At 43.6% G+C, this 24,936-nt stretch overlaps 1 pseudogene across 1 annotated transcript in view; it reads left to right on the top strand.

The window, feature by feature from the left end:
• Window positions 1-271: 271 nt before the first annotated feature.
• Window positions 272-24,936, top strand: part of LOC147461236 (uncharacterized) — a 66,636-nt pseudogene continuing 41,971 nt past the window's right edge. Inside the window, exon 1 of the transcript XR_015187574.1 lies at window positions 272-844. The product of XR_015187574.1 is annotated as an uncharacterized LOC147461236 (transcript). The remainder of the gene's footprint in view (window positions 845-24,936) is intronic.

Genomic DNA, 24,936 nt, shown 5'->3' with positions numbered 1-24,936 from the left:
TTTAATACAAACCCGAATGAGCTGTTGCCAAGTGGCATTGCTCTTCTTGCAGGGTTTCGCAAAATGCTTCTACATAATCAAGGTAAAAATTTTGCTTGGGATTTTTTAGTAGGCATTCACAAGTGTGGCTTGTGGGACAATTAATGATTCTACAAATTGAAAAAGAGCCAAAAATAAGGGGAGCAAATTTCTGGGAGGTCTCTTGTGGGAGGTCTCTATCCGTGAATTGTCTTCGCAGAACAACGGCTTTGTGGGAGGTCTCTATCCCTGAGTTTTTGGGACTTCCCACGAAGCTTTTTTGGGAGTCCATTCTTCATTTCTTAATCGCCACGAGGCAGCACAAGCACGAGTATATAACTCAAAGCAATTACGCCCAAAGCAGCACAAGTGCACAGTTGAACATGCCATTAAGCACGAGTATATAACTCAAAGCAATTACGCCCAAAGCAGCACAAGTGCACAGTTGAATATGCAGTCCCTCTTCTTCTTCCTCGCCGGCCTCGCCTACATGGGCTATCTGCAACCCCCCAGAGGCTTCGACACCTACGGCAATTTCTACTCTACTTGGCCCATCGGCCTCTTCTTTACCTGCAACTCTGCTTGCTTCTGTCTTGCGCTCTGTGGCATCATCCTGCACTTCGAGATGAGCATCCACCACGACAATGCCGCCACCGCCACCGCCACCGCCACCGTCAATAATATAGTGGTCCTGCTCGCCCGGCTCGCCGTGATGTCCTTGCTATTGGCTTTCACATTCGCCAGCATAGCCGCCTCTCCACCCTCCATGCTCCCTTTCCTTCTCTCGCTCTCGATCGCAGGAGGCGCTGCCTGTTGCATAATCCAGGTAACTGCTTTCTCTCTGCTTTCAGCTGGACGCGCTCCTTTGGTGGTGGCCACAGAACCATAAATGGTCAAATCACATTCAATCACAAGGTTGTCTTGCAGCCTTGTGAATCTGTGATGTCTTGTTTTTGTCTCAAGACAAGCTTGTGATGTCTTGTTTTGTACTCTTGTTATCCATATGTTTCCTTTTTCAAGTAGAGTCCTCTCACAAGTATCTAATAAAGGAGATACATCAGCTCTAAGTGAAGGTGCTAGTTCAGTTCGTGCTCTTTCTACCCCGTGTTAGAAGCTGTGAGGCAGCCAATTAGGGTTTTCTCTCTTCAAATTAGCTACTTTGTTTGAATAATGAAGTGTCTAAGCTTCCGTGATGGACTCAATAAAGAATTGGAAGTGAAAACTTAGGGTTTTTAACTTGGCGAACAAGCATTGTATATATGCAATTGGGAGCGAGGCAACACACATTATCCTACATATAAGAGTTTTGAGTTGATCTTGGTTTTTTTTTAGAACAAAGCTTTCATGGCTGGAGTTTTGTTCTTTTCAAATGTGTCTTTATCTTCGAAGGTTCTACAATTCAAGTGATTTTACAGCAGTCTTTAAAGACATCTATAGAGGATGCTTAATATGCTTATAGAGCCAAAAATCATCTCTTTTGTCCATCTAATAAAGGAGATACATCAGCTCGAAGTGAAGGTGCTAGTTCAGTCCGTGCAATTTCTACCCTGTGTTCGAAGCTGTGAGGCATGCAATTAGGCTTTTCTCTCTTCAAATTAGCTATTTTGTTTGTATAATGAAGTGTCTAAGCTTCTGTGATGGACTCAATGAAGAATTGGAAGTGAAAACTTAGGGTTTTTAACTTGGCAAAAAAGCATTGTGTATATGCAATTGGGAGAGAGGCTACACAAATTTTCACACATATAAGAGTTTCTAGTTGATCTTGGTTTTTTTAGAACGAGGCTTTCATGGCTCGAGTTTTGTGGTTTCAAATGTGTCTTTAGCTTTTAAGGTTCTACAATTTAATTGATTTTGCAGCAGTCTTTAAAGACATCTATAGAGGATTCTTAATATGCTTATAGAGCCAAAAATCATCTCTTTTGTCCATCTAATAAAGGAGTTACATCAGCTCTAACTAAAGGTGCTACTTCAATCCATGCTTTTTCTACCCCGTGTTCGAAGCTGTGAGGCAGCCAATTAGGGTTTTCTCTCTTCAAATTAGCTATTTTGTTTGTATAATGAAGTGTCTAAGCTTCCATGATTGACTCAATGAAGAATTGAAGTGAAAACTTAGGGTTTTTAACTTGGAGAACAAGCATTGTATATATGCAATTGGGAGCGAGGCTACACAAATTATCACACATATAAGAGTTTTGAGTTGATCTTGGTTCTTTTTTAGAACGAGGCTTTCATGGCTGGAGTTTTGTTCTTTTCAAATGTGTCTTTAGCTTCGAAGGTTCTACAATTCAATTGATTTTGCAGCAGTCTTTAAAGACATCGGATGCTTAATATGCTTATAGAGCCAAAAATCATCTCTTTTGTCCATCTAATAGAGGAGATACATCAGCTCTAAGTGAAGGTGCTAGTTCAGTGCGTGCTCTTTCTACCCCGTGTTCAAAGCTGTGAGGCAGCCAATTACGGTCTTCTCTTTTCAAATTAGCTATTTTTTTTGTAAAATTCAATTGATTATGCTCTTAACTTTCACAATCGGAGGCCTGACGCTTTCCTATCTGCACTAGGTACTTCGCGACATAGTTTTTGGTGAACCCGATGCGAAGTAGGCAAGCGTGAGGGTTAGAAATCTATATTAAATGTTTGAATATAAACTTTCAAAGCTATGGAGCAACAAGAGCAATAGGGGATGTGGTTCTATCCGATCACAATGCAAATGTTTCACGCCTTTGTTGTGTTTATGCAGCAACAACAAACTCCTGAAAGAAGGAAATTTCTAAATCTATTCAATCAATGGTGAACAAAATGGACCAATTTGATGGTTCATATGTAACAAAGTTCCTTTTAATGTGTATGTAAAGGAGATAGAGCTACATCGAGTACCAAAAGTAGAGATGGTACAAAGTTTTGAGTGAGCAATGGTTCCTTAGTGAGATCAGAGAGCATGTAAGGGGAATTAGAAACAAACATGGGGGAACTTGGGAATCATTCAAGTTATCCTTGAATGAAGAGTATTTCATGCAGGACTCTAAAAGGGTGACAAAGAGAACATTCTAGAGTAGGGACTTAGGTCAAAAGAGAGACTTTCACCTACGAAACTTCTACAGAATAGTGCTATGATCAATGAGTGACCAATTATCAAGGACTGAAACGGCTACCCTGAAATGAGAAAAGACGAAACTCTTTTTTCAGGCTACAGAGAAAGAAATACAAGAAAAGTTACAGATAGTTCTTGAAGACAAAGATGTTGAATAGGTCCTAAAGTTCAACTAGAATGAGGTCAAGTAAACAATATTACTAGCTAAGAAACAATGAAAATGAGACAAGATGTTAGCCAACACTAGTCAAGCACCAAGCGTTTCCGAGAGTTTCATAAGACATGTTATTGTGGTTTCAAATAGTCACAAATCCATCCTAGATGATATTGTTAAAGGAATGCAAAGAATTGCTAGTTGAGACTTGCAAGTCTAGAAGAGAAGGGGCAATGAGAGAGAAACCATCGTGCAAAGCTACATGGCAAAGACCTTAAAATAGAGAAGGCTTTGTACATTGTTGGCGGATACGCCGCGCGGACGCTAGCATAGTGAGAACAGAACCAACAACTCTATGTCATCCAAGGGCAAAGCTTAACCCGTAGGTGCATGGAAATAAGAAGATGGGTGTCAAACTACTTCTCGACCTTCTAAGACAAAATCTAATCGAGGAGATCGAATCCAAGCGTTCTTATGCACTAGTGAAAGCAATCCAATCTATGATGATAATGCTATCCGAATCTAAGCCAAATGCAAATGTCACGAAACTAGCAAGGTATACTCTCCTTATCATAAGATCAATACCCTATGGACTGTGACTTGATAACCGACCTCTAACTACCTCTTGCGACAATCGTGTATAAAGATATGCAACAAAATACAGGTTGCCATTTTTCGTGGCATACGATCCTAATGCGTAGTCCTACTCTCCTTGAATCCATAGGTGCAAAGAACTCACCAAACGGACACCTGGTTTGCAAGAAAACTCACACAAAAGCTCATAGGAGCTCACTTTGTGTCATAGTCGAAATTGCACACTCTTGGTATTGAATGAAAGCGCCTCCCGTTGCTAACATGGTGGTGATGTTTCTTTAGCAATGTATCTTCCGTAGCGCGCGTAGGAAAGAGAAGAAATCAGACTCTCTCTCTCTCTCTCTCTCTCTCTCTCTCTCTCTCTCTTAAACACCACGCACAGTGATAACCGGATTTGATTAATTCAAAAGTTGGGTTTAGGTTTACAAAAATTGACTTATATACATTCCTTCATAGAGGCTCATTTGCACAAAGTCTAATGGGTGCTCAAATATTACAAAAAGTATCATTCCGCTTCAAAAAATAATGGTACAACATATTGGGGAAACTTATTCTATGTTCCGCCGTCAACACTCCTCCCTTCCGTGTCCATGTCGTCCCTGACATGAACGGTCTTACTCTTTTGCTTTAATAAAAGCCGTTCTGCTGTCAGTGGAAGCCTGGTGGTTTTAGCAGCTTTAGGTACAATTCGTACCTTATATTCCCCAAAGTGACTGTTGGGCCGAATATTTTGCTATCGTATGTACAGAACCCCGTATAGAAAGCTTCTTCAAAAGCTTGCATGTGATAGCTGGGCAGAAACATGATTCTGTGATACAGTAAATGTAAAACCTCTAGAGATGATGTTTTGAAAAGTCATATGTCATTGCAGTGACAGTGTTGCCCGTTGATAGGAGTGTAGTATCCGTGGCTTTGGAAGGCGCGAACACTTCAATGCAACCCAACAAAGTTTTACAGATTTTCCTGATCACGACACACGTAAAGTCTGGAGAGCCTGTGAAGATCTTAATGGTGCCCTTCAAGGTTTTCATCATATAAGAGACAGATATTCTCTCTCCTTCCGTGTGTGCAGGCATAGATGGGTAGTTAAGCCAGTTTGGATGTGACCTTTATGATTCTGAAATGATTTGCCCAAGTGTGGACACGAGGGACTAGGCAAAATAAGAGGTCATCTCGGATGGCCTCCACAAGGTATTTCAAAAATCTTGGGTACTTTAGGAGCCAAGCTTTTCTCCATCTTGGTTGAGAGTCCACCACTTTACCTGCAACCTCTGTATTCTTCACATCTCCTTGATAGATCGGCTCTGTGGATTTTTCTTCGACTCTCTTTCTTATTATTATCACCTCATACTTTAGGAGAGGATATGGGAGTGTGGGTTGCATCCATTCCTCCCTAAGCACATTTGCGACCAGCCCCTGGACTCCTACAGAATGGAGCATCCTTGATTTCCATTCCAAGGCTGCCTTATGGTCTTCTACTGTGGTCTTTTCTATCAGAAGTTGGAGGCGTGTATCCTCCTCTACAGTCAGTGGTTGTGTTTGTTCTACCACTGTCTCCTCCTGTTCTTCTTGATGATGTATATCTTTGCCACCCTCAGGAATTTCCATGGGTTCATCTCTGGCATTTGTCTCCATTTCACTCGGCCTTGGTTCTGATTCCTATGTCCTAAGTCCGTGATCTGTCGTTGGACAAGTCTCATTGAGTAGATTTCTCTGCCATGTCAACCATTGCCTCTTGCAGTGTTGCCAAATTCTTTTGAAGTTCTTCATGTTCTTTCAGGAGAGCTTGGTGTTCGGCTCTCATTCTTTCTTCGGCGGCTAGAGACCCTTCTGCCATATGCATTCGTTGTCTTTGATCTAGCCGCAATTCCCTCTGCAGGGTGGTGATTTGTGCTTCCAAGGCTTGTATAACTTGACATCTGTCCCTGCACTTGCCCGCACTGCCCTTGGTGTTGCCCTCAGTATTTTGATTGTCAAGTCTTGGAGCTCTAATTTTTCTTTCAGCTCTAGGACTTCGTCTTTTGCTGCTTTTAATTCATCTTCGACCTTATCTTTTTGCTCTTGCAGACTCTTTATTACTCTCGAGGCTTCAGTTCTCTCTAGTGTGAGAGTGTCTCATTTGCTCTCAGCCTCCCTTAGTGTTGCAGTAAGAGTGTCGAGCTCCTTCTCTGCTTCTTTGGCCTTCAGGTGGGTATCTTATACCAGGTTTGAGAGGTTATCATGTTCCATTTGCATGTTATCATCCCTGGTACGTAGCATGCTGTTCTCTTCAGCAATGGTAAGAGACCGTGTCCTGACTCTGTCCAGTATTTGATAGGCGGCTGTTATGTCATCTTCATTTGCTGCTACCAGGTTTCTAGTTGTTGGCCTATTTATCGGGCCAGTCAATGGAACCTAATACCCTGTATTGATCATTACTGCTGTAGGTGGTGCTCGGCATGGGTTAGCCAAAGGTCTGCATTGAGGCACTTGAGAGACTTGAATCAACCCTGGCACTCCAAAATATTGTGGTTCTTGTGGTTCTTTCCTTGAGTGATATAGAACACTGCCAAAGCTCTGATACCAACGTAAGGTGCAGCGGAATGAATGTTGTATTTTCTCAAGATTAGTGATCTATATTTTCTCAAGGTTCCTTTTAGTTCTTAGGGAAGGAGAGAGTCTTCTGTCTTATGGAGAGTGCTATGATCACGAACAAAGTGAGTGGATATTGTGCATGCAAGTGTATGAGACTGAGAGAAGGAGAGAGAAGAGATACGACACCCGAGAGGTTGTAAAACCCTCCTCCGAAGGCCCCACTCTCGTCGGCGAGAGTGGTCTACTTTTGATTGCACAAAGGTGTACAATGATGATGCATGGACTGATGCAAACGGGGACTATGCCGATGATGACTTTAGGGCTGAATTCGGTTCTCTTCTGTCTGTTGTCCACAAAGGGGTAATGGCTGAGAATCTGGACCACTTTGGGGGGCTGAAAATGACTGGTTTGCTGCTGTTTTTATGGCTGAAAATCCCTGATTTGTCGAGGCTCATACGGTGATGAAAAATGTTGAGGTTCTGGAACTATCAAGCTGTGTTTTTATGGCTGATGTCGAGGGCTGAAAACGTTGTCTTGCTGCAGGTCTTAGGCTGCGTTTTATGGCTGAAAAACGCTACCTCTTGCAAGGGTTGCTAGCGTTAGGAGAACGCTGAAGTTGGGTTGCCGGTAGTGGAGGAAACGCCAAGAGGGGAGCACTTGCTGGCGATGGCTGTTGAAGGGAAAAACGCCAAGGATGGAGGCTTGCTGGCGATCCCAAAACGCTGGGGCTGATGGTGGTGGTCTCACCAAGGCATGCTTGACGAGGTTCTTGTTGAGAGAGGGAGGGAGTACATGTTGCTTGAAAGCCTGTTGTGCTCCTTGCTCATCTGCCCAATTGTGCTAGCTTGGGTTTGCTTATATATTAACTTAGCAAAATTACCCTACCTACTTTTGTTGGGAAGTCACTAAAAAATAATGAGTGAAAAATACCAAAAATAGGCTAAATGCAATGGAAAATTCCCCTGACTGAATCTGATGGATTCTGAAGGAAATACTGATGATCATACTATGTGCAACCAGAGGATATGCATCTACACTAAGTGACTGGGCATGCACGGTCTACCAATAGACTCACAAAAGTGCCAGATCACTTCTAAATCTAGACTGACTGGACTGACTGAACCCTGATCATGCTGTAGCTTGTCCACACGGACACATAGGGTTGGATGTGTCACGTGACATGTGACGTTCGCAACCATGGGCGTTCCAGTAGCATGCCATATGCACCCTGCACATCCAATACTAGGAAATTGGTCTTAAACTTTTACTTTCCTACTCTTATCTGCATACTTTCTATCATCCCAGATGCCTGTACTACTCTGTGATCTACCATTCGAACTTTGAACGGTGGTGGCTTCAAATTCGTAATGCCCATTCTCTGCTGAAGGTGTGCCCCTAGGATGTTTACTCCTGCCCCTCCATCCAGTATGACACCAAATAGTGGCTCCCACTGTTTTCTGACTTTGTAGTCCACCTAGATCATCGACACTTCATCATCTCTGACATTTGCCAAGTCGACTGCTCTGGCATCTGCCTCAGCCTTCCTTCGCTCTCTGATGAATTTCGTTGCTTCAGGTAGAGTTTTTCTGATGTCTTCAAGTTCAATTGTCAATTTTTGAATTCTGTCATAGATTTTGACATGAATTTCCTCTTGTTCTTGATTAGAGTTGTTATCGGAACTGGAAGAATCGTGACTGTCTGCACAATGCCACTCTCTTAAGTCTCTGTGCCTTCATTACTCCCGGATGCAATTAGATCTGTCATATTTTCCTCCAGTCCTTGAACTGCCGCTAGCAAAGTCTCAAAAACCCCAGATCCTGACTGATCTGGCTTTCCATTCTGGCAAGGCTGGGCGAGTATCTTCTGAATGACCCGGGAATTAGAACTTTCTGGCTGCTCTGGAAGCTTCTTGGCTAAATCCTCAGTGATTTTAGCCGCCAATTCTGTTTGCTCCTGCCACTCATCGACTACCTTTTCCTTGCCGTTTGCCTTCCATACCTCTTGTTGTTGAGCCCATTTGCTAGTTTCAGGATTAACTGGTTTTGTTGGCTCTTTTGGAATTTCTTCAATAATTACCCCCTTGCTACGAGTTACTGCTCGTACTGGTGCTGGCTCTGGGGCTTTCGCCTCAGTAGCCGCAGTAGTCGGTGCCTCTGGACACTGAGCCGCGAAGTGTCCATACTTGTCACAAGTGTAGCAATTCAGGCTTCTGTTCTGAAAATTTTCCCTACCCCGGCCTCGGCAAGTACCTCCGTGGTATCTACCCCGCCTAGTATCAATGCCATTGGTACCTGATTTGTCATCTTGGGGTAAGCTGGTTGCCTCTGTCTTAGCTGGTTCAGCGTTGGTAAATGCTACTAAAGACAAATCTTTTCCCTTCTTAAAGTGGTGAATACGAATGCCACAATTATTTCATAAGTGACCAAATGCTTTACAATAAGTACATTGTGGACATTCATTGGAAACATGATCTTTAGACTTACATTTTGAGCACTAGGTTTTTATTTTTCTGACCCATTTTTCTGATTGGCTATCTGGTCTGGCTGATCTCAGCAATTTTCCTGGCCATTTCATTTCTGGACCAAGACCCCTTCCTGGCCTTGTCCTTGCTCTTCTCATTTGAGCTGCTTTCAGAGCTACTAGAGGTCGCACTGGAATCAGAATTTTCAGTAGAAGAACTCCTACTACTGGACCTCCTTTTCTTGTGGCTTCTCTCCTTCTTGGCCTATTGTTCCAGCTTCAGAGCTCGCTGCAACAAATCATTAAATTTCTTCGTTGGTGCTAGCACTTCCTGTTCTCTGAGCTTCTTGATACAGAACCCATTGAGAAACCATGCTCGGAGCCTCTTTTCTGATGGCGGCTCCTGCAATTGCCTGGGTAACTCCTTAATTTTCTCCACATAACTCCTTATTGACAGCTTCCCTTGTTTAATCTAATCCAGTTCACAGAGGATGTCCTCATCACCCCTGTTGTCTGAATATTCCAATCTGAAAGCTTTGAGCAACTTGTTGTGTGATCTGAGTTGGCAGGCTGGGTAATGGTAATACCATTTCCTCGCTGCATCTTTTAATATCTGAGGAAAATACTCTCTCTAATCATCTTCATCAATATTCTTTAGCTCAGCATACTGCTCAAAAGCCTGAATATGAACATCGGGGTCATCCTTCTTCCCTCCCTTGAACATTGGAAAAGAAATCTTCAATGAAGAAGTATAATCATGCTTGTCAACAATATTTCTGCCTCTTCTTTCCTTAGGAACCTGACTGCGTCTGGACGATTTCTGATAATGATCAGTATCAGCATCCCAGTCAACCTCTGCATCAGTTTCTGTCTCCGCCTCCTCTCTGGCTTTTCTACTAGAACTGGGGCGACTATTCTTACTGCCCTTGGCCCCAACGTCCTTGTGCGCTAATCGGGAACTCCTGGTTTTGCGTTCTTCTCGCTCAGCCCTTCTCCTCCTGGAATAACTGGAGTGCTGACTGTGCTCTTCTTCAGCATGACTGTGTTCCTCCTGAACCTCAGTCTCAGACTCCGGGTCTCTCGGGGGGATCAGACTCTCTTTCTGATTCTTCAGGAATAGGGTCGACGCGAGTGAAATCCATGCGTACCCGAGTTGACGGTTTGCGCCCACGACTGGCTTTGGGTGCCATGTGTACAACTGCAAATTCTAAATGGGAGAAGAGTTTTCTGGTCGAAGAGCAGGCAGCTCGTCCCACCGTGATCGCCAAAATGGAATTGGAGCTGATCTCTTCACATAGCTGATTCCAGTGTTAGAATTTATAGCTACTGGTAAGTCGTCAGTTCAGTCAGTAAAACTGGAATAGAGTGGAGATTGGACTAAGATAGTTATCTGAACTGACTAGTATACTGAAATGAGACACATAATGGGATAACATACTAGGCAACTGGAAAAGTATTTGTAGTTCAGATTCATAGTTCAAGTACAACCAGTACAAGGTGTAACAGTTGAAGCTCAAGTAGTTACAGCAATAATGATTACAAGGTGAAGCTCAAGTCAAGCGAACTAAGGGATGAAGAACAAGAAGCAAGTAAATAGCCCACAAGTGACAACTAGTAGGTAACCCGATTACAAAGTAATGGGTCCTATTTATAGCCTTCCAGAAGTTACTGTAGTAACTGTCGTGGTAATTATTGACGTGTTACTGGTCCACTGTTCGGCTTCCCAGGAGACAGTTCCCGCCTGCTAGGACTGTCTTCGCCTTCTACAACGATGCTCTTCAACGACCAATGTAGTACATCGTTGGACGACGCCCGATGTCGGGCATCCTCGGACATTGATGTTCATTTTAGCTTTAATCTTACTTCATTTTATTTTCTACCCACACGTTGTATTAGATCCACCAAGATTGTATCAATTTGGTCTCATAGGTCATTTTGGCCTTTTGAAGACGTTTAATGCAACATTCATTTCATCTCTCTCTCTCTCTCTCTCTCTCTCTCTCTCTCTCTCTCTCTAGTAGACAACAGTTCACTCTTTTGACCATAACTTGCTGATCCGAACTTCGATTTAGGTGATCTATAGCCTCAATCGAAGAGCACGAAGCCCTCTACGCATTGATGTAAAGACAGAATTTTTCTGTGTAATGGAAGGCTTTGCTGTAACAGCATCTCAGAACTGAAAAAACTGTCAAAACTTTGCGTTTTTGTTGCCGACTTGAAGGCAATGTCATACAAAACTCGCAAGGGTGGAAAAGCCACACTCGCCATGGAGAATGATGCAAAATCTCCAAGGAATGTGGATGCTAATCCAACCACATCGTCTACAACAACGGAAGCAATGATCATGGCTTACTTGATCTCGTTACAAGAAACCGTCAACAAGCAAGGTGAAGAGTTATGCGCACTTGCAATGGAGAATGGTACTTTAAGAGTTCTCGTTGTGGAGAATGAGCACCTCAAGAAGGTTCTTGAAATGCAAACAACACGCTTGATGCATCTTGAGAATGAAGTTCAAGAATGTAAACGCTCTCTTGTTGACATGAATGTAGTGAAAGAGTGCTTGAGCAAAGTTGAGAGTGATCATGTATTGAAAGAGGAAACGATAGATACAATACGACATGATGTACGTGAGATGAGAAATGCATCCAAATCATGGGCTGATATATGTAAGAATAATGTGGTTTCTACATCTCCTATCACGCAAGCCGTTGTCCAAGCAAAGAATGTAGAGAATGTGGACACTCAAGAATTGCAAGAACGACAAAAACGCTCAAAGAACATCGTCATTCATGGAATCAAGGAGGAAAGCATGGAAACACCCCAATCTCTTGCGGTTGCTATTGAAGAGTTTTTTGCTACACACTTTGGCATGCCAGGAATCATGGCTTATGGTGCACATCGAGTTGGAAAACAAGGAGTCTCTCGCTCGGGAGAAAGACCTATTGTATGTACCATGGCTGATGAGGTAAAGAGAAAGATCATCCTTGACAATGGTTGGATCTACCTCAAAGGAACGGGTTGTAATGTATATGAGGATCGCACTCTTATGCAACAAAATGTACGTCGCAAAGCATACGAGGAAAGAAGCAAGAAGGTTAAGGTATCATCTCAAGAAGAAAAGGCACTTGAGGAGGATGCAAGTCCACCCAACAAATAGGGACACATGATCTATGAGACCAACTCACGCTTGCGAATAAGCTTTTGGAATTGTAACGGGTATCCATGGAATGCGGGAATTGGCATTGATGAGCTTACCAATGACTCCGATGTGATACTTCTTGTCGAAACATGGGAGCATGATGCGCAACGAATTCTTGGATTTGACAAATACGATGTGCATTCTTTGATGTGGGCCAAAAATGCAAAGCAACGGAGAGGCCAAGGAGGCGTAGCATGTATGACCAAAAAGGGTTTGAAAGATGTTTCCATTGTCAAAGAAGATAAGTATAAACGCTACTTATGGCTGAAAATCAGCCCACCAAATGGTCAAGTCATGTTTGTGGCCGGCTGCTACATTCCTCACTATGACTCCAACTTTTATGCTCGCTTGAATATGGATAGAGATCAGCCCTTTGTTGAACTAGAGGAAGACATTGCTCATTACAAGGATCAAAGTGAAGTCATTGTTTTTGGAGACATGAATGCTCGCACAAATATGTTACAACACGACACACAACAAGTCGACATGCCGCATGTATCAAGAAGAGTGGATGACTCATATATGTATAATCGAAGTTCTAATGATGCAAAAGAAGTGGATCACTATGGAAAGTCACTTCTACATATGTGCAATAGTACCGGAATGCTCATTGCAAATGGTGTATCTCTATGGCAAGGCACCAATGACTTTACATGTAGAAAGCACAATGGTGCTAGCGTGATTGACTATATGTTGTTCTCAGAAGCCACTCTAGAATGCATACAAAGCTGTACACTTGGTGAATGGAATCCGGAATCGGATCATAGGATGTTATGTATTGACCTCAAGTGTGGTAAACGGCCCGAGCATGTAGCCTCCAATCATGATGTGAATCATTTGTACCTACGTCTAGACTTCAAACGAGCACTTATATATGCTGATATGGTGGACCAAATGTTAAGCATGATAGAGCATCAAGGGAGCCCAACATTAGAATGCAAGTGGAAAGTTTTCAAAGAAGTAATTTTCTCTTGTGCGAAGGAATGCTTTTCGGCGAAACACATGTCTTGCAAAAGGTCTAAGAAGGGTAGCACCAAGAAGAAATGGTTTGACATGGAATGTAGTCAAGCCCGAAAACACTTGCTAAGATTGGATGCAATCAAAGACAAGGAAGTTTACTTGGAATGTTCACACACATACAAAGCACTTGTTCAAAAGAAGAGGAGAAGGTGGGAAGTCGAAAAACAACTTCTTTTAGCACAAGAGAAAGCACATGCATGTGGCAAGTTTTGGCAAAATCTAAAAGGCAAGCGCGTTGAGAGCTTTGGTGACTTGAATCTTGAGGATATGTATATGCATTGTAAGAACCTCTATGAGCAACCCAATGTTGATAAGATGGAGGGTTGTAGCTCCCTTCCATTTATGTCTCCCTTCTTTACCATTGAAGATGTATGTCGCGCGCTTGAGAAACTTGCTACTCGCAAGGCAGGTGACCTTCAAGGTGTCAAGGCTGAAATGATTAAATGGACAAGCAAGAAAACACGATATTGGATATGCGATATGTTTAACCTTGCACTTCAGTATGGCATGCCTCATGATTGGAGTGCAAATTGGATCAAACCTTTGCACAAAGGAGGAGATGTAAACAATGTGAACAACTATCGCACTATAATGGTTGGTTCTTTGATGGCAAAGTTATTTGGATGTATCATGGAGATGAAGATAAGTGAATGGGCTGAAAAGAATGGCAAACGTGCGCTTGGCCAAGCAGGTTTTCGAAAGCATCATAGCACTATTGATCACCTTGTCACTCTTCGAGTTCTTATGGAAGCGTCTCGATTGAAAGGAAAAAAGTTGTATTGTTGCTTTGTGGATTTCAAGAAAGCTTTTGACATGGTACCGCGAGGAAATCTTTGGAGACGTATGCAAAGCCTTCAAGTGCCGAGAGAATTTATGCATGCAGTCTTTCGCATCTACCAAAAAGTGATATGTCGATTACGTATGGGAGATGGAATTTCAGAATTTTTTGCAAGCACTATTGGTGTCAAACAAGGATGCCCACTTTCCCCAACCCTCTTTGGGCTACTCATTGATGAATTGGAATACATGGTTCTTGATTTTATGCAGCAAGAAGGCATAGAAGAGGTTAAGATTGGAAATGCGGTGATCATGCTTTTGCTTTATGCCGATGATGTAGTGCTCTTGGCACATACCTTAGAAGATGCACAAAAGCTTATGAGTGTCTTGGAACGCTTTTGCCTACATAGCGGACTGATCGTGAATGGATCCAAAACCAAGGTTATGCTTGTAAAGACCCTCAATGACGAAAATCCATGCATTGTATACAACAATGAGAAACTTGAAGTGGTAGATCACTTCAAGTACCTTGGCCTTGAGGTTCCATCCAATCATAAATGGAAGGATTGTGCAATGCGTCGCTTGGAAGCCGGAAAGAGGGCTTATTATGCATTTGAGAACATGTGCAATGCAGGAGAGATCAAGTGTTGGGCTCTCAAAAAGTACCTCTTTGACACATTGGTGACACCGGTGCTTCTTTATGGAGTGGAGGTGTGGGGTGGAAGCATCGAGAAGTCTACTTGGAAAGAGTTTGAGAATGTCCAAAAGCGTTTTCTCACCAACTTTCTCCAAGTCAAGACACAAACACCCTACATGCTCTTACTTCTTGAGTCCGGATCGCTTCCCATTGAGGTCTTGGGCATGGAAAGGGTTGTGGAGTACATGCGTAAGACACAATGTAGCCCTTTGCATCGACTTCCTAGAATCGCATATGAAGCAAGTCAAAAGGTTCAAAAGACATGCAAGAGCAAAATACTAAGTTCGGGGTGGATGCTTGATATCAAGAAATGGTTTGGAAGATGGGATGCATGTCACTTGGTCAAGGATGCGTCGATCGACTCCCAAGTTAATGAGGCCTTCTTACAACACCAATGTATCATGGCTTGGGAGAAATCCGGAGGTTCTCGCTTCAGCCATTACACCACACACGTTGCCCCAAACTACAAATCTCTCTTCTTCTCGGAACGAGGTAACCGAACCCATTCCTACATCCTTGAGCCCATCCCATTGAGTGCGATCCGCACCATTGCCTCCATTCGTCTTAGCTCCCATTCTCTACGCTACGAGACAGGACGTTGGGGCACTGGCGAGGAGTGTCATCGACTTTGCACCTTATGCCCTCGTCAAGTGCGAGAGAGTGAGTACCACACACTGCTTGAGTGCTCAGCTTTTGACCACATTAGGTCCTCTTTTCCCCATATATTCAGCCATGAGCTCTTCCTACATACCTTCCTCTCCCAACCACGATGTGGACTCTCTATTGCGACGCTCATTTCAACCATTTTTGAGCATCGAGAGTCACTTATGAACTCCACTCACACCACGTGACATGTTCATTTGGTCCCATAGGTCATATTTGACCTCCCAGGACGATAATAGAACTATCTATCTATCTATCTATCTCTCTCTCTCTCTCTCTCTCTCTCTCTCTCTCTCTCTCTCGGCACAAAGAGCAAGTCCTGCTGAAGTGCTGAAGGTGTGTGAGGTGCTAAAGGTGTGCAGGTGCAATTGTGCGCGCAACACACAGACAGCAGGTCGCACAGGGCTCAGAGGTGCAACAGGTCACACAAGGTTCTCAGATGCAGCAAGATGCGCACAATGCAATAGGGTCATTTGGATGAGGTAGCAGATGTCGTGTCCGATAGGTCTAGCCGGTTTCTACACACAACTCTTCTCGCTAAGGTCCAGTTACACCTAGAGTTTGTTTTAATTTTTCTAGAAACAAAGGGTTGGCTTGAAGCAGACCCCTTGCTTACTGCAAGCAAAGGGGGTGCTTGGTTATTGCAAGCAAGAGGGGAGCTTGGTTTGGGAGGCGTCAAGATTGTGAGGGCTCGTCACATGCAACAAGGGAATTGTTTCGAGCTGGATTTACTTGTCTGAGGATTTGGCATCATCCTCTTGATGTACATCAAAGGGAATATTCACATCAGTTTTGGAAGGGCTGTTCCCGAGTTTCAACAGTGAGGACATCCCCTTTTCTTCGGCACTGCTTTTAGGGTGCTACCACCCAAGGAGAGGGGTATAGGTACTTTATGCGAAGCCTCACACGAGGTGCTTGAGGATGGATCAATCAGTTGACCTTGGAGATGACAATATTTATGGAACTTCATCTAAATCGAAAGCGACAATTAGGCGGAGGATTCAAGAGAGCACACTATCGCGAGGTTCTCTGAGAGCAAAGAAACTTTCTAGAGTCAAAGGTGACTTATTGTATGAGAAGGTACATGTGATGATTAAGGCGGAGCTGAGCCTTTTGAGGGGTGACATTGAAAAAGAGATGTATGAAAATGCGAAGACTTACAAAAAAGCTATGTATGTAGATATGAGGAAAGAGTTGGACAAAGAGATGCTTGGTAAGTGTGATGAGATGTACACAATTGAAGGTCGAAATGTAGACTATAGTGAGGGTAGCAATGAATGTAATGGAATGTGATTTGAGGATGCACTTGCTACTTTTGAATCTTGGAAATAAAAAATGGAAGAACGCATGAATGAAAAGGATGCATTGATCGAAGCACTTAAGGGAGAACTCGCAGCTTGTAAAAATAACCCTGTAAAGCACGGAGAAAATCAACCCTCAATGATAAAAGAGCTTGAAAACATTAAGGAGCATGTGAAAACTCTACGTGAAGAGGAAGAGGAGAAGGAATGAACAACCTCTTCATGGGCGGAGCACCTATTTAAAACACAAGAGAAGGTTGATAAAGTTGAAAAGTGGATCGAGGACGCAAAGAAAGGAAAAGATAAGATGCATGAAGCCACACCGACATCCACTATCATCAATATGACAATCGAGGAGGAGCAAGAGGAAGACTAGAGCCCTTCATGTGCGTGCTACAGGTCGCAAAGACACTGGAAAAGTAGAAGAAGAAGTTAAAGAACTCTTGAAACGCATGGACCCACACACACAAATCCTTGGAGAGTGGGAAAGAAGGGAAGTGATGAGAAAGGAAAGTTCCAAGGAAAGAGCACTCATTATACGTTTCCCTATGTTGGAAGCTAGGAAGGAATTTCTAAAGAAGAGACCAGCACTCAAGCAAACTGGGATATTTTTGGGTGATGACCTCACTCTAACTGTAACCAGCTTGGACACTTCAAGCGAGAAATCACCAGCAACACATGAACAGAAACTTCATAATCACTGAATTTTAATGGAGAGGGACTTGACACGGCCCGACGGAGGTCCGTGCGCAGAGGTATTGGCTCCAAAGACTGGCGTCCCTTTCGGTATTTCTTTTATATTAATCTTTGAGCAAAGTACAACTTCCCCCGGGTCCTCGCTCTCAGACTCTGCGTCCAGATGCTCTAAGAAGTGAGCCCCCTTAGGCCACGTATAAAGATTACAAGGGTTGCTAAAAGCAGAGCCCCAAAAGCATTAAACTCAAAAGCAATGAGTTCCATAAACAACTTGGCCAAAATCTACTAGCAAAAAGCACCAGCGTTTTGATGAAGTCCATAAACACTGCCACGTCAGTAATGTCAGTGCAATTCTCCGAAATCCTTACAGACTGCCACGTCAGCATTGTGAGCGCAAAATTAGGGGCGTTCGTATAATTATCCACGTCATTGTCCGTATTGTTCTGCCACATCATCATCCCCGTGGACATGCCACGTCATCAGTTTGTGACATACCCCCCTCTTGAAAGAATTGTAATCGCCCTCGATTACGCCTGCAAAACAGACAAAGGCCTTAAACCATTTCAGTAGACTCTAAGTACTGACGCACTAGACACGACACCCCTAGTACTTGTACAAGGACAATAATCACATCACTGCACATGACATCATAGGACATCACATGAGAAATCACATAAAAATTCATTCCAAATCTCAGACCATGACTGCCAACAACGTATTTTAGTAATCGTAGCTAGATCCATCCCGGACCTCACTGATGCCCGATTAACTAATCCTTATTGCGATTATGTCTATAGAGATTTATGAGACCGAAATGTTGCAGTCATTTCGTCTTTCAGTTCCTGCATTCAAACACTTTAAATGAGAGAGTACAAATCAATCATATTCAATTTCGGGAATTCCGTTTCATAAAGTCATTCAGTAGAATAATGTCACACCATCAATATTCATGAAACCCAAAGGGGACATTAGTGACCTTATTCAATCGAGGTAATTTGTTGACAAAGGAGCAGAGTGACTCCCCTCTTGTGCAAGCCCATTGCACCAGATTCAACCTTGCTGAGTTCGGGGTTCTATCGGAGTAGACGATGATAAACCGAATGCTTCAACGTAAAGTTTCAAAATCTGAGGAGTATCTTTTAGGTCCTCCTCCTCCATCCACTTCGCATCTAATGCTGGGTAGCTCTTGCATTTAACCAAGAACCACCAAATCACTTTACCTTTCATCTTTCTTTTCTCGTGTGTCAAAATCTGTTCAGGAACGAGTATCTCCTCGCTCTCTTCCACTACGGGTTTCTCATCAGGCTCCCCATTACTGACACCTTAGCTTTAAAAGGTTTCAAGAGACTCACATGGAGCATTGTGAATCTTCCAAGTATCGGGCAACTTGAGTCGAAAGGAGACATCATTTATCTTTTCTTTAATGTGGAAAGGGCCATAATACCTCATGCTAAGCTTTGGAAAAAGCCTTTCCTTTCCCTTTCGTTTCCTTAGGCGTGCCTTCTCCTTTAATTTCAAGGCTCGACGATGCCGATCTGCTGCCTTCTTATGTCGTTCTTGAGATTTCTCTAAAGCCTCCCGGACCTTGGCAAAAGTAGTGTCCAAGTCCCTCGTGTACAGGTCGGCTCAAAAATCTTATCCAGGGTCAGGGGAATGTTCTGATCTACTAGCTGATTTCCTTTTTCCTTTCTTTCCTTGTGCCCTTGGACCTGCGGGTAGCGTCTTTCGCTTTCCTTGACATATATATTTTGATCATGAGGATTGTATCCAACAAAGTTTCCTCCATGTCTGCCATAACCTCGGCCTCTTCCACCACGATCACGATTTTGATTTAGCCTTGTGTAACATTCTCTTTCAAAGTGACCATAAATGCCACATCTGTTACAATATCCATCTCTTTGAGGATGTACAAATCGTCCACCTCCACATCCACGAGTTCGGGCTCTCCCCCTGCCTCTTTGGCTATAATCGTTGTAACTTTGACTTTGTTGGTTTTGCCATTGACCTCTTCCAACATTGTTTCCACGACCATAGTTTCCTCTTCCACCTCTATTGTTTCCACGACCTCTAGGGTAAAAAACCCGATCTCTGGAATTGTTATTTGATGTAGAAGGACCTGACTTGCCTAACTTCACCTCTTCTTGCAAACAAAGATTTACTAACTCTTCAATATCAGGCATGTGTCCTCGAACAGATATAGATGTATCCAATGACTTGTATTCCGGTCCCAAACCATTCAATGTCACTGAAACTAAGTCATCATCTGGAACTTCAACATTAATGCTCGCAAGATCTTCCTGTATTTGCTTTATCTCTGTCACATAGTCTGATATGGATCTATTTTCTCGCCATACACAATGTAACCTTTGCTTCAAGTGAACTTTTCGTGGTTCTGTATTGGAGCTGTTCATTCTTGCTAGTATCTCCCATGCTTCGTTTGGAGATTGAGCCTTCTTCACATGTGGTATAAAGAAGTCACTAATGCATAGTGAAATCCAATGCATCACTTTCCTTGAATTCTCGATCCACTTCTTGTAAGCTTCTACTCTTGCTTGCCATGTTTTATGTGCTTCAACATTCTCTCTATTTGGTTCCAAACCAACCTCGGGACACTCTTGTTCACCTGTAATATAATCCCATAAACCTTTGCCCATGATAAAGTTCTCCATCCTGTAAGACCATATGCTGTAGTTCTCTCTGGTCAGCTTCTCTCCAACAATCTGTGTGACTTGAGTTGAACTTTCTGCCATCTTCACTCTCTCAATTTCTTCCAAAGGATTTTGACAAAATTTCGGCAGAGTTTCTATTGTATTTGGACAATATCTCAAGTGACAATCTCAACCAAAGTGCTCATAAACACTGACAGAAAATCTCTCACTGCCAAGGGAAAATCCACTGACTCACTTTGCCACAGACTGACTCAGTACTATGCATAAATACTCTAAAACAATGTCCACATGGACCTGTATGCAAATGCAATCCATACGCTGTCCTGTACCACATATCCATACATCCACCTTCTTCCCATAGTCGTAAATGACATATGAGGTCTTTCGCGGGGCTAGTCGAGGGTTCGCTCCAGTACCTAATCCACCTTGCCAAGGTACCAAAGCTCCCAAGGCAAGGCTTCAAAAAACCTCACTCGACCGTCACAAAGGCTGCAGTTTTCCAAAATACATTGACCGCATATCCATGCATAACCACAAAGTACTCAATCTGACAATATAACCGCCTCAACTTCTTTCCACAACCTTTCTTACATAGGCGGCTGTCCATAACAGACCCACAACAACCAAACATAATCTTCGATAACACAATATCATGATGTAAAAGATCTATGTCGCTCTCCAAAACCTGTGTAAATGCTGAATTCTTCATCTGTAACCTGTAAATCTACTGCCGAGTGCAAAACTGGACATCTCCTATGCTTGTGTGAACTGGCTGTTTGTTGCAGAAAGTTGCAGATTTTGGCAAATCTGAGTATGCCAATGCGTCCAGAACGCCCAAAAACATAAAGATAGACTCCTGGATCACTGTATTCTGAGTTCGGGTGAGAGAGTTATGACCAAAAAACCTCTCTTTTTTGCTGTTTTCCAGAGGTGCGGAAACCTGTGTATTGACTGTAGCTCCTCAAACTGAGCTCTGATACCACTTTGTAGAGTGGGCAGGTGATGGAGAAGGATTTTAAAGAAGACTACACACACACACACCAACACACATCGAGAGAGACACACACAATCGTTACCCTGTAGCAGCCATTCAACGAGCTGCTCTTCTCTTCTTCTCTTTTGAACTATTATCCAAAGTATATTTACAACATAGTATAGTCAGTGTCCAGCCGCCCATAGCACAATGGACATATTCTTTAACATCATATTCTTTAACACCATGGTCTAACGAATAAGCAAAGCAAATCCTCCCTCCACCTAGGGAAGATTGACCACTACAAAATCCAAGCTAAATGTGAAGTATTGTACCTTCAGAGGCACCTTATCTACTATGCCCACTGGATAGACTATCCTCTGGTTCACCAATGTAGCTATGAATGGAGTAGCGTAGGTAGGCTATAGACCTTAATCCAACATTGTAAACTCTGGCATCAGATTGATCCCAGATTCACCATCCACTATGACGCCTGAGACTTGATGCCCAAAAATAGACACAGTGAGGTGAGGGCTTTTGTAGTCGGTGAGAGGAGCAGTTGGATGAGAAATCATGTAGGAATCCAACAGCTACATAGGTAGGTGCTTGTCACTAGGCCCTGCACCAAGATACAAAGGCTGGATGATTGAATGGGTGTCACTTCTAAATTTGCATCATTTTGAAGCATGTCGTATAGTGACACTTACTGAAAGGTGTTTTTCAAGATAGTCTCTATTGTAGGCTTCTCTCTTGTGATCAGTGCTTGCTCTAGTATCTTAAGCTTTTGCAAGTCCTCTACTGCTTCTATGAAAGCACCATCAATATTTGATAGAAGAGAGGTAGGTTGGCTCTTGTCACTACATGCTGGTTTGTCAGCTACAAGGAGAGTTTTATTCATTTGTGTGACTGGAGACGGAAAAAATTGGACGCCAGGGACGTTGAGACCAAGAGCAACTCTCTGTGCCCATGTGAGCACACCAGTCGGCTCTTCCACCTGCTTCAACCCATCTTGAGAGGCAACTACAAGAGTGGAAGGCGGGGCCTATGGAACGGTGCTTACTGTGATGAGGTTAACCTTTGGGAATGTAAAATCGTGCTAGTTCTGTCTTGTGCTTGTAGATGTGGATGCACGTTGTTTTGGGAAGTCCTTACTACAGTGATCCTTAGCTTCAGTCCATACTCTCCGCACCTATAGCACAAAATTGGCCTATTGGAGGGGCAAGGTTGTCTCGACCCTTGCTGCATGGGGACGGATGCTGACGTGTAGAATCTTTGGGGAACTGAAGGAGCATTAGCATGATAAAAGCTGGGGGATGCAAAGTTTGTGTGCATACCTTGCATTGGAGGTGTTGTCACAACAGAGGTGGCATCGGGTTTTGATGGCCATAGGGTGAAACCATGTTGGATGTAGGTGCTAGCCCTTGTTGGAGAGAAGGACCTAGACTTTGTTGTATTTTCTGCAATCCCTTGATATAGTAGCAATCCTTGTCTTCATGCCCAGACTTTTCGCAAAAGTGGCAATAAGCCCGAAGGGGACAGTCCTGTGGAGGGAGTCTTGGAGAGCAACACGAGCTGCACCATACCATAGCCTTTGTCTCCTGCTAAGACCAAATCCCTTCTAGCTCTCTCTTGATTTGATCGAAAGCCTTGAGATGTGGGGGTTTCTCCCGTCTAAGAGAGATTGATTTCTCCTCTTGAAGAGCGCGTTGTAGTTTTAGGTCTTCAAGTTCCCTACATAAAGAAGTTAATGGATCCGAAGGACTTTCCGAAAACACTGAGGGGGTCTCTACCTGAGGGGAGTTGGTGAACAACTTCCTAGCTCCCTCTATCCTAGTAGCAACCGCGACAAACTCCTCCAGAGTGGCGTCAGGTCGGAGACTCTCTCGGAGTTTTTGCTGGGAAGTTTCGAGAAGAGCCTTCTCCACCCACTTCTTAACCATAAATTCCCCTGGTTGCTGAGGAAGCTTGGCAACCAGAGACTTGGTTTTAGTCATGAGTTCTGCAAAAGTCTCCTCTGGCTGGAGCACCATGTTGGCCAACTCATCCAAAACCTTTTCCTGGTAGTCACCTGGTCTGAATGCCGCATAGAACTGTTGTCGTAAAGATATACAAGTTGCAAAGTGGTTCTCTGCAAACTGACTGTACCACTTGTCTGCTAAGACATCCAATGTTGATGGAAACAACACCAAATAAGCATTTGCTCTATTAAGACCACGACCTCTACAAAGAGATACAACCTCCTTGCATGGTCGTCTGCATCTTCTGAGGAAAGTCCCTTGAAAGTAGAAAACTTGATGTTTACCTTGGCCAAAACACTGGTCAACGCCTCCATGACCTCTTGCTCAGGAGCCTGCTGTAGCAAAATAGGAGAGAGCTTTACTGGGGAAGGTGACATGGAAGATGTGAATCTGGATGGAGGAATGGGTAATGCCATATGTGGAGGTATTTGTTGATGAGGTTGGTGGACTTCTACTAGGTACCAAGGGTCATCTTCTGTTGTAGTACTTCAAAGGACTCAGTAATGTGCTTTGACGCTCTAATGACCGCCTTGTATGTGTCATGCAACAACCACAAACCCAACCAAGCTTTGGGCAAGAAGACCTTACACTGGCTGAACACAGGTCTAGACTCTACTAGATCAGGGTAAGTGACTAGACCCTAGGCTGGGACTAGGGACAAGGAAGGACTAGACCACGGACGAGGAAGGCCTAGACCAAGATGATAGATGGTTGGACCAGGGAGAGAGAGGACCAGACCAACAGTAGGCAAATCTAGGTGAAAACCAGCTAGCTTCCTCGCTTTGCACCTCATCAGAGAGTGAGACTTTAGTTAAGGTCCCACAGGGCGTCCCAAAAAATGAGAGCACCTATAGCGCGGATAGTGTGTTGTGCTCTCTAGAGTGGGTGCTCCTCAGTGCAATGTGCGTGATATCTCACTCAAAACAGAATGAAAACACAAGAAACAATAGATAACAACTAATCAACACAGAGACCCGAACATGTGGACTCGACTATCTCAAAGAATCGATACAGACTCTCGCGTGGCATCACACTCAGCTCCAACCCAAGACTCATGGGTACAATGGGGGTGTCGAGGCTCATATGTGCAGGGATGGTGTAGACGTGGTGTGTGTATAGACTCGCTACTCAAGACGAAGACGCTTGACCATATATGAAAAAGATGATAATCATGACCCAATAACTACTACTCATATGAACAACCATAAAGAGCCACCAATGGCTCATAAATGTCAGCCATCTAAGTCTATCCCCAAATGAGTGGTGGTGACTTGACCATGATGTCCACTAGACCACCGTTCGTATCCTTGCCACGTGTCACTACCTGGCCCAAAGAGTACGTCCAATGTAAACCAAACTAGACCAACTGTACTAACGTGTGTCCTGTGAAAGTGGCATTGTAGCTTGCTACACTAGTACACAATGGCCTTTTGGCAACCTGTACATCTAGTGGCCATCCTTTAGAGAGTCAGCATCACTTTCTATGGGACTGCCCCATGGCACAATAGGTTTGGCTTTGGGTTCTTCCATTGATGCCAACGAGATGCCAGATCTTTCCACAGCAAGAGAGTTGGCTTTGGGTGTTGCAACCTGGTCCACTCTCACGATCTTTGCGCTCCATTTTGAGTTGGCTTTCACCAGTAGGATGATAGTGATCTAGGGGGGTCAACCAACACTCCAACTTGCCAGAGAGATTACCCCAGGAGTGGTGCAATGAGAGAGATGTGTGGTAGGAGGTCCTTTGTGGCCTGACACTTTGGTTCATCTGGCGGGCTTGCTGTTGCTTTCTCATCTTCAAGGCTCTCCCTATGTCCCACTGGTAGAGACTATTTGCACCTTTTGGCTGGAGCTGATTCAAACTCTCAAGGATCAGTTTGAGAGACTTTAGGGTAGTTCAACCGCATGTAGGAGTGTAAAGAGGCTTTCCTGCAACTTTGGCACCCAAGGCCTTTCTTCACCATGGTCTAGGGTGTGCCTACATGGCACTATCGACCACCACTGGGACTTTTTTTCTCCTCCCATTTTGTGATTAGGC

The sequence above is a fragment of the Adiantum capillus-veneris genome, chromosome 3 (genome assembly GCF_014529385.1).
Source record: "Adiantum capillus-veneris isolate H3 chromosome 3, ASM1452938v2, whole genome shotgun sequence".
NCBI lineage: Eukaryota > Viridiplantae > Streptophyta > Polypodiopsida > Polypodiales > Pteridaceae > Adiantum > Adiantum capillus-veneris.
Note: the sequence above shows the minus strand (reverse complement) of the source record. Positions and strands in the feature narration are given on the sequence as shown.